Raw genomic sequence first — 10,937 nt, forward strand, 5'->3', positions numbered from 1 at the left:
ATCCTAAGAATTATATGTTCAAGAGAAAGAGCTTCTCTAATTTATTGTGCACGTAGATTAGGATATAATTTTGGGATAGACCCGTCTCGTCTTGGAGAGAAGAGAATGAATATCTAATAATTACCACTAGCAATGATTGAATAAGTGGCGTTTGCCTTTCCTAAGGCTGTGGCTACATTAAACAGCGATACCTGCTAAACGATAGAAACAAATCACAGGAATTTTGTTGCAACGTCTTCCAAATTCAGTGTGTGCATCGCAATGCGTAACAATTCATCATCATGCACCAATCGTGGGGTATCATGGACCCAAAAGAACTTTCCTTCCTTCGTTTTGAGGTTGCCTTTCTTGAATAATATTTTTAAGTATAGACGTCATAAATCTGAATCTAAACAGGTCATCAAAACACAAGAACAACACTTTCCTTCTCAATTACCAAGAATGAACAGGAAAAACCATCTTAATAACAACATTTAAAAATGCGTAATAAATAACGATTGTAATACAAAATAATTAAGGCACCACATTGGCCATGGCCCACAAAATAAGGATAAATACAGTACCAAAAGTTGACGCGCCAAATATGAGTCAGACATCTTGAATTCTACGAATATAGTCTGTACTATGAGATACAAACGTCATGTCATTGTAAAAGTGAGATAACGCTCTACACGACGCTTTAAGGCATCTCGCTTTTACATTTGCATCAGTTTTGCGTTAAGAGTTCATAAAGAGCGATGTTTTCTTTCATTTTTGGTTCTTTGCCACACCTTTCAAAGTAAGTTGAACTGTGTTCCTCATGAAATAAGGTTTAAATTCCTATGCCCTAGAAAATGCAAGTACCTATGAATGAGTTAGACATCAATCATAATTCTTTCTCGGATTTGGTCCTTTAAAAGGAAGTCTTGTTTAAAGTGCTGACAGACTCAGGCTAATTGGATATGGCTTGTTTTTAAATAAACGAGAGATGAAATTATAGAAATATGTCGTATTGATCATACCAAACGTTGCCAAATCTCTTTTTTTTATTATAATACGAACAAAAAAAGCATACTGTGTGCAAATTTCCTCTACCTAACTGTCTGGGTTTATTTGCGGTGATATAAGTACATAGAGAGCCTGGTGACAGACGGACAGACAGACCACAGATCCTCAGTAATAGGGTTCCTCTTACAAGTTTTGTGTACAGGACTCAATATGCCAAAGGATTTGTTAACAGAAAAAATAGAAGTAAGTATTTCGTCATACAGTCCGCACGCCCGGAACTCATAAATGCATCTCTCAGTATCATAGAGTTAATCCCAAGGAATTGTTCGACTCTTGATTCTTGCTAGCAGAAGTATCAGCATTTTTTCCTAACGTAAACATTCTCAATCATCCCAAATTCAAGACTGACTCTTGCTTTTTCCTTATAAATCATATCAATCATCATTCCCGCTAAAACATTCCCATTAAAGCACAAATTACCATCATAATATCCCTTTAAATTGCATTAAGTAAGTGTGTCAAGATCGAGCGTCCCGCCAATGCAGTCATAAGTCATACACCTATGTTATTACCAGAACAAAACTCTACTATCGCCTCTTCAAGTAACATAATGTCGTTGTGGAAAAAAGATGGTGCTATACGCCGTGAGAGCGCTGTCTCGCTCACACACATACAACAGTCCAACTTCGAGAATTATTGGTAGGCCTCCAGAATACCGAGAAACTATATTGAACACATGATTTAGTACAGACAATCTCACTTTGTAAACGGTACGGGATATTATGACTTCTATTTTAAAGACGATAAGGTTGATTTTTGTTTATTTGTGTTTTATGCAAGTATTTAGGTGCCCTTAATAGTAGAGCCTTGTTTTATTAATAAATGTTCCACTTATTGAATTTAAAGGGGTAAATTAATTACTTCGCAAATAATGCATTACGTTTATTAATGCATTTCTGTGTTAATTTAACAATTATTTTATTCTAAGAAATCATTCGCTTTACGATAAGAGCATTATAAGGGCACCATCGCTAATTGAGGCTCAAAAATTTAAAAAACATTGTCTTCTAATATATTTTATAAAAAAGTCACATTGGTACTTTGCCTGCGCGGGGATCGAACCCGCACCTCGCAGACAGATTCATACATAGAACTGCTAAGCTGCTACGATAATGACTGCTCGCTTAATGCGTAATGATTATGACATAGACTTTATTACAACCTTCTTAACAAAACTCCTACTTCTTATATTATAAACGCGAAAATTTGTATGTATTGATGTATGGATATTTGTTCCTCTTTCACCCAAAAACGTCTGAACGGATTCAGACAAAACTTGCTGTACAGATAATTTATAACCGTTATTAACACATAGGATAGTTTGTATCCGTATTTAATGTTCTCGTGGGATAATTTTCGATTTATGCGGGCGAGTCCGCGGCTAACAATTATTACATTTATAATGTTTGGTCATATCTTTACTTTAGCTATTCGTAATTGGGTTATATTTAATCTCATGCCTCACAGTTTTTCGTAAACCAAATAATTGGGCTTAGGGAACTTAATGACTTATTTGGTCAGTTTCCTGTATTGCGGTTTTCTATTGATACGAAAAGGAAATTGAGTTTTAGGCAACGTAAACAAAGATATCGAAATATCTGAAATATACGTTAGCTTAATTATATTAAGCTAAGCTAGAATAAATTTTGAAATGGAACGTGGCAATTAACACATACAAGGCGTAACAGGTTGCTTAAAGAAGGTTGTTTTAGAATTTCTTTTTGCAAATATTTCCACGATTCTTTATACTAGGACACTTGGAACTAGCCTACGTGGTGAGCGTTTCTAGGTAGACCGTCCCTCCACCGCTTCTCAGATCGGCCTAGGCCGACGGGCCATCCATCCGCTGGCTTCGATTGTGAAGTGTCTTTTGATCAGCAGTCATTGTATATGCGGCTGAAATGACTCGCGAGATACCATTTTAACCTGGCAAGCTTGTAAGGAACCTTCAGTGTTTCGAGTCCAACGACCTGTTTTGATTTCAATTTTTGGGTCTACGCTTAAACACATCAGCACCAAATCCATCATAATAACAGTCTTATTTCAAAATACTTAAAATTCATTTTCCTAAACTCTTAAATTTTAACTAGTACCGTCCTACCTTACAAAATGATTATGTCACTACAATGACTGATGATCGTAGGCGGATCTGCGCGTACGCATACTATGACTAACATTGTACGAACTATAGTATTAGTAATGCCACCACAAAGAAATTGATACAAAGGGATATTTATAATATATTAATATTTAATTCAGTGTTTATGAGTCATGACTTTATCATACGGCTGAAGTTAAGTGACATTTCTTGCGGATAGATTTTAGATAGGTTTTGTGTAGCTTTGATGCTGCTCTTTTTACTCCATTTTTTTTTGTTTCAATTAAAATTCAATCTCAAAATACTAATATTAATTTAACATCTAAGCAAAGAACTTACTTTTGGTTGAATCCGTAAGTTTTTAAATGCAAAAATATAATTCAACACGGTCTACGAATACAAATTTAAGTAGGACATACGTAATCAATACAATAAAAATAAAAGACCACATTAAATTAAAATAGGTAGCTGATAAATTAATTAATAACTCGGAGTAGGCGTCTTATCATTACCATAATAATATAACGAGGAAACACCTTCCGTATACAATCAACCACTCATCAATTGTAACAGACAATGATAAACAACCTTATGCTTTTGACATAAGACTTAAGTGTCAATGGCAAACTTAGAAAATGTGCTGTAGATTGTACAGCCAGCAACAAAAGTCAATAAACAAATAAGAGATTCGTAAATATGTGAAACGAAGGACCGACCAGGCCAATACACGAATTTCTATCATTAGTATTGAATATCTGGTATTGATCATATATTATACTTTTGCTGTTGAATGTACCGTCTTAATATTTTTCGAGAGTAGCGACTATGGTATCGATCTCTAGAGCGATTAAAATATGTTTCAGTTGTCAATCCATTTTTTTTATAACAGAAACTTATAGAATACTTACTAACGCGGCGAAGTGCGAACTTTGTACCGCCTTAAAATCTACGATAACAAGTATAATATGGTATCTTTCATGTTGAAACAAAGTGCACACGGATTAAAATCAGTTAAATTGTTAAAGAGTCCATCGCGGATAAACAAAAAAAAAATCAAAAGTTTAATTGTGATTATTGATTTATGTTCCTGACTGTACAAGATGACAGCTGAGACAAATGCATTGACAGTTACATCATTGTTACGTACTTTATAAACTTAACGATACTATGAATAGTTTGTGACGAAGTTAAAATATAGTACTGTAGCACTCATTGTTAACTTGATTGATATGTATTTATTCTTTACAAATACTTACACGTTCAATGGCACTATTGCAATCAATAAAATATTCGTTTGATTCAGAATTAAGTTGGTAATAATCTGAGTTTATATAAGCGAAGTTTTGTAGGACTATTTTTGATCTGAACATTCAAGTTCATTTCCGATTTTCGTTTATTTGGTAATTGAACTAGCTGTTGCCTGCGGAGCCGCTATAAATCGAGAAATATAACGGTCACATCAGGATAAACCTATGTGTTTATCCTAGTTAAAAATTATCTGTGCACCAAGTTTCGTCGAAATCCGTTAAGTAGTTTTTGCGTGCAAGACGAACAAGCATCAATAAATAAAAACTTTCCCGTTTAGGAATATAGGAACAGTACTATGATGCAAAGGTTTAAATGCATATGACACCGAAGTCGCGCATGAGTCATTATTACGTAAAGGGAGATAAAAAAAAGATTGCAAGTACATCAGTATACACGATCGCCAATACCCGATGGCAATGGCCGAATTCGTAATACCATCTTCGTTTAAAAACTAGTTTTATCGAGATTCGTAAAATGTTCTCTTGATACAAATATCATTGACCTCATTAAATGCTGTTATTGTTAATTACTTGTTTTTTTTTGTCACTACGATTACTTGTCATACTTATTAAAAATACAGTACTGTTTAATACGAATGGAATTGGATTATTTAAATTGTTATTTTTTTTAATACGTCTCCCGCACTAAGAAATTCAATCCATGTGTTTCAGGTTTCACAAACATTCAAGTCACTGTAAGCACAAAAACACAGTTTCAGAACAAGCATTCTTGGACCACATAAACGCTAATCCTACGCGGTACTCGAACCCGCGACACACCGAACAGCATTAGTCACAGAATAACAAAAGAAAATACATGGAAAACATAAGTTGTGTTAAAAATATTTTAAAGTACCTTCAGCTAGGCTGAATAGAACGCTTATTAATCGCGGAATCATAAAAGTTTTAAAAATGTTTTTTTTCATTGTTTTATACTTTCAAGCAGATGGAACCTATTAAGTTTATTTTGAAACCTTTTTTTATGAAAATAAGGAACAACGTGTTTTCGATCTACTCAAAACAGGCTGGCCACAAACATTTGGTATTTTGCCAACATCTAGTCACGAGCATCAGTCTAGATATTTTTTACGATCCAGTTTTTGTTTTGGAGAATTTTAATTTTAGATGTTCGTATCTGTTCTGAAGTAGGTTATACTAAAATGTTTTGAACATTTATCAACATATTTTTATATAAAAACTAGCTGTTGTCCGCGACTTTGTCCCCGTGAGTAGAAGTTAGAAGTCATGATTTATACCTGCCCTGTTTTTTCACATTTTCCATTGTACCTATCTTCGCTCCTATTAGTTGCAGCGTGATGGTTTATAGCCTAAAGCCTTCCTCGATGAATGGTCTATTCAACACAAAAAGAATTGGACCAGTAGTTCCTGAGATTAACGCGTTCAAACAAACAAACAAACAAACTCTTCAGCTTTATATATTAGTATAGATATAGATGATGATCATTTTTGCTAATAAATTGTTATTATTCATCTAAGAAAAATCGATCAGATTTGATTGTTTATGAAATAGCTATTTCATGGCCTCGTAGAAATTTTAAGATCCATCGAATAGAGTTCAAATATTCAGAAATCAAACAATTGGGACCGCGGGACGTCCCAATATAAAATGCACTTTCTCTCGGGATTTTTCCCTAAACCAAATAAGGTAGTTTTTAGCAATTACAATCAATTATGCTAGTTTTCGTGACCTAAATCTTTAAATCGCATAGCATGACCATTGCCATGTAGGTACTAGCTGTTGACAGCGGCTTCGCCCACTAATTAAAGATGATCCCACGGGAACATCAAATCGGGATCCCCGCATAGGACAAGCGTTCGTGTGATCCACGAACGCTTGTCTTGAGCCTAGGTATCTTTGCGCTTGTTACATGAATGTTTGTGAAATTCTCCGCGACACAAGGATTAAATTCCTTAATCCGGGATTCGTGTACCAAACGTCCAAATCCGTTTAGTGATTTTCGCGAAAAAGAGTAAGAAACGCCCATCCATATTTACCACCTTTCGCGTTTATAATATTACCACAAAATTAAATGACTAGACTGATGATTAATTGAAATTGAGTAAATAATAAATATATTAGTCCATATAAGGAATACATTAATAAATCGCGTGTATTGTTTGTTAATCTATACATTTAATGGTAAACGGTTTTCCTTGTTAGTGTCGAAATAGTGATAATGATGGCAATGACCTCTGGACGGGGACATAATTGTTACGTTTATTCGATAAATCTTCGTTATAAATTGGAAATATACCGTAAGGAAGCTAAAACTTTCGTTACGTTCAAACTCGATCGAAATCCGCGTTCAAAATACATGTTCTCGTAAAAGCACTAAATGGATTGACGATCAATGAAATTGACAATATGGATCGCGATCACCAATGTTCGCGGTCGCGGTGGAAGTAATTCAGCAACGTTGCCAAAATGGCAATACTTTTTTAATTTATTATGTCCAGAAGAATACAGCCAGCACTAAATTTAAACGTCAAACGTTTTATTTTTAAAACAATGACGCCTTTTTATCCTAGAACTAAGAATGATGGCGCCGGACAGTGACAAGTTAATTAGTTTATGGGTCATCTATCCTTAGAATTTTAGACCTATTTAGTACTGTAGGTATGACTAGTTCCATTCATAATTGTCTATTTTAAGTATTGAATAGGGTATGGAGGCGCTCGTGACTAAACAACGACAACACAAGTTGATCAACCGCAATTTAAGCTACGCTTGATGCGGTCGCTCGATGGATGGGTGACCATCTACGTAATACGTATAACGAGTTTGTCCGTATGTCGGGAGGCACGTTAAATTGCTGGTATTTACACATCTTTGACAGTCATTTCGGATAGTCAAAAGCTAGGAAGCCTGACAACCAGTCTGACTAAGGGGTATCGTGTTGCCCAAGTAACTGGGTTGAGGAAGTTAGGTAGGCAGTCGCTTCTTGTAACTGTACTTCGTGTACTGAGCTGCATACGCTTGGCCTGGAAGCCGACCTCAACTTAGTTGGGAATAGGCTAGGGTGATGATGGAAAATAAATTATTGTACTTACCTAGTTGGCGGTTACCTACTCAATAAAATCGACAACATCATAATGATAATTTGAACAGAATAACTGCTTATATTTGAAGGTCAAACAAATATTTTGTGCAAGGTGATTAATAGGTCATCAACCTAAGTTGTAAAAGGCGTCAAAAAGATTATGTCAGGAGCGTCAAAAGTTACGCTTAAGTATGTTTTTTTTATTAGGTTTGTAAGAATTATAACCTAACCCAATGTTGGTTTATAAACTATTTTTTTTTTCAATTTATTATTCGGTAAGATTAAAAATAGTTTCTAAAGACATGATTTATAGACGCTCGATTAAGGCTTTAGGTTTTTTTCAATCAACTCGAATAAAGTAGACTAATCAAAAAAATATAAAATTATTACAACATATAGGATACTAGCTGTTGTCCGCGACTTCGTCCCCGTGGGTAGAGGATATAAGTTATGATTTATACCTGCCCTGTTTTTTTCAGTTTCCACTGTATCTTCGCTCCTATTAGTCGCAGCGTGATGGTTTATAGCCTATAAAGCCTTCCTCGCTGAATGGTCTATTCAATACAAAAATATTTTTTCAATTTGGACCAATAGTTCCTGAGATTAGCGTGCTCAAACAAACTCTTCAGCTTTATATAGTAGTATAGATCCCAAGGACAAACAGCATGCCAGAGGAAAAAAACTTCTGCGTATGTTTAGTTAAAATGTTGCTCTACCGAATATGGATTTCCGTGGTCATTTGTTACTCGACTAAATTGAGTAATATCCGAGAACATGACATGTACTTTTTGTAACCAACATATAGGTACAATATACATAATACTCGTACATTAAAATTTATGTATATTATATTTATAATATAGATATAAATTGGGGGAGGCCTATGTCCGCAGTGGACTACTGAAGGCTGATGATGATGATGATGATGATGATGATGATGATGATGATGATGATGATATCTATAATTATTTTTTGTAAGACTGTTTTTTTTTGTCGACTTTTCTACTCATCTATTATTAGGCCCACATAGAGTCTTACATAATGAAGAGTACCTACTTAATCAATCAAAATTAAATGAATAATTTGACAAATACGCATTAATTATTGCTTATAAATATGAGTAGCGTATGAAATGACTTCATTTTAGAGATAAAGAAAAAAGTTTCTAGGAAAGTAACCAAGAAGGTTTTATTACGAAAAGGTTTTAACCCTTATCCATCAAAGGCCTGAGTATAAGTTGAGTAATCTCGGTGATTCCTTACCTCGTCACAATGTCACGATGCAGTAACTTATTATATTACTCATTTATAAGAGCTGCATCTAGGAAGGGCAAAGTCCATCTTTTAGAGAATAGTTTGAGAATGCCATCATCAGGAACTTGGTAATCATGATGGCATGATAGGATGTGTGGACAAAAGGATTTGTTAATGGCTAGGTACGGTATATTAGAAGAGAAGATAGTTGTTTTTTGCCTATTTTTTTTAATTAATACTTGTGGATGACTATAATTCTTTTATTTTTATAACGACTCTACCTAATTTTAAGGATATTCTACAAACATTAAATTAACGCACAAAGCCACTGCGACTCGGAACAAGCATATTTGTCGACATTGCCCGACTAGTTTCGGACCCAACCGGAGTCCTTAATCATGAGCTGACGCGGCGGGGTCACGAGTCGAATCATTTGATAGTGAATCATTCTCACGATAGTTACTAACAAAATACAGATATTAAGGAGGCGAAACCCACTAAATAATTAAGGAATTCCCACACCACATCATTGAATAACATTGACGAAATCTATTACTAACGTACGTAAAACACAACATAAGGATACTACATCACATTATGACGGTTTATGAAACATAGTAATGACTATTTAATAAACATTTATAAATAATAGCTACGATTCCTAATAATTTTAAACTTACGTCAAAATTACATGATTAATTATAAGTAAGTATTCCTGTTTCATATTATTTTGCACTTTGGATTTGGGATTTCGAGTGACGTCAGTCACGTAGGTTGAATTTCTAGGATATCGTTTATAGGGAATCTGAATAGTTTGGAACTAGATTTTCCCTTTTTTTTTGGTAAGGCGGGGGAATCCTCATGGACACCCACTCCCTCGGGGGAGGAAATGGGTAGTGTCAGACTTTTACTGACTAAACCTGAACCGCCGTGCTACGTCATCCGCGTTTTTGTGTCGGTTTATGGCAATGCGTTGCAATCCTTCATACAAACTAGATTCTCCCTACTAATTGACTGCTTATAAGATGATGAAATCATATGATCCTTTTTGAAAAATATTTTTGACTAGAAATAGTGTGGTTTTAAGAAAAAAGAACCTAGGAGAAATTTAAGTTTATCTCAAAAAAAAACTGTATAAGCACACGAAACAGTTATTGTTATTTATACACTAGCAAGCTGACAAGATAAAAGTTTCAAGTTTCTCTACATTTTACACAAAATTTCTCATACACAAATTATTTATCAATATTACCATCATCATTAGCCTAGCCTTATCCAGCCTAACCGGATGCTGTACCAGTGTTTTACAAGGAGCGTACCGTTACTGCTTAAATCAGATGACCAAAACAAGGTCTGTCAACAAATTAATTTATAGACCAAAACCGATTCTCGATAGACCTATTACTAAATCGATATTCGTCATTCGAGTGACGTGTATCAGATTGGAAGATGGCCTTTGGGAAACTCTCAATGTAGACATAGATGACTAGCTCATAACAAGGTCTTTCAACAAATCGATTTAAACAAAATCGATACTCGATTTATTACTTAATCGATATTCGTCACGCGTGACGTGTATAGATATACTTCTCGGCTGGCCTTTGGGAAACTCTCATAGTAGACACATACGTGACATATTGCTACTATTATTAGCTATACTGTGAATTCGGCGGTAAATGTCCCGAGTCTGTAGGGTGACTATGATTTTGGACTTCATGGAGACTGTGTGAGGAAATTTTATGGGGTTGGTATTCTTGATATATTATACTATCGAGAGAAATTTTAGCTCATAAGTCAGTTTATTTATAATATACCTAATATTAGTTAAAAAAATTCAATGACTATTTTATTTTTAAAGAATCAGCTATAGTTTAACCTACGACGTTGGATGTAAATGTACTGACATATTCTAAAGAAAATACTCTCCTTGAACATGGATGATATTTTCATTAATTTCTTTTTGTAAAACCTCAAAGTATTCTCATTTTAGTTGTCATGTATCATCCACTTTTCCATCGATTTCTTATACTTTGAAGTTGCTGCTTACTTTAAAATCTTACGTCTAACTATTATTTCCTATTATCGGCCTTAGGACTAATTCTATCTGTCTCTTAGTGTCCCAAAAGCGTGAACACCCTACAGTGATTGGCGGTCATCATATACCCGAGCT

This window comes from Trichoplusia ni, chromosome 2, assembly GCF_003590095.1.
Source record: "Trichoplusia ni isolate ovarian cell line Hi5 chromosome 2, tn1, whole genome shotgun sequence".
NCBI lineage: Eukaryota > Metazoa > Arthropoda > Insecta > Lepidoptera > Noctuidae > Trichoplusia > Trichoplusia ni.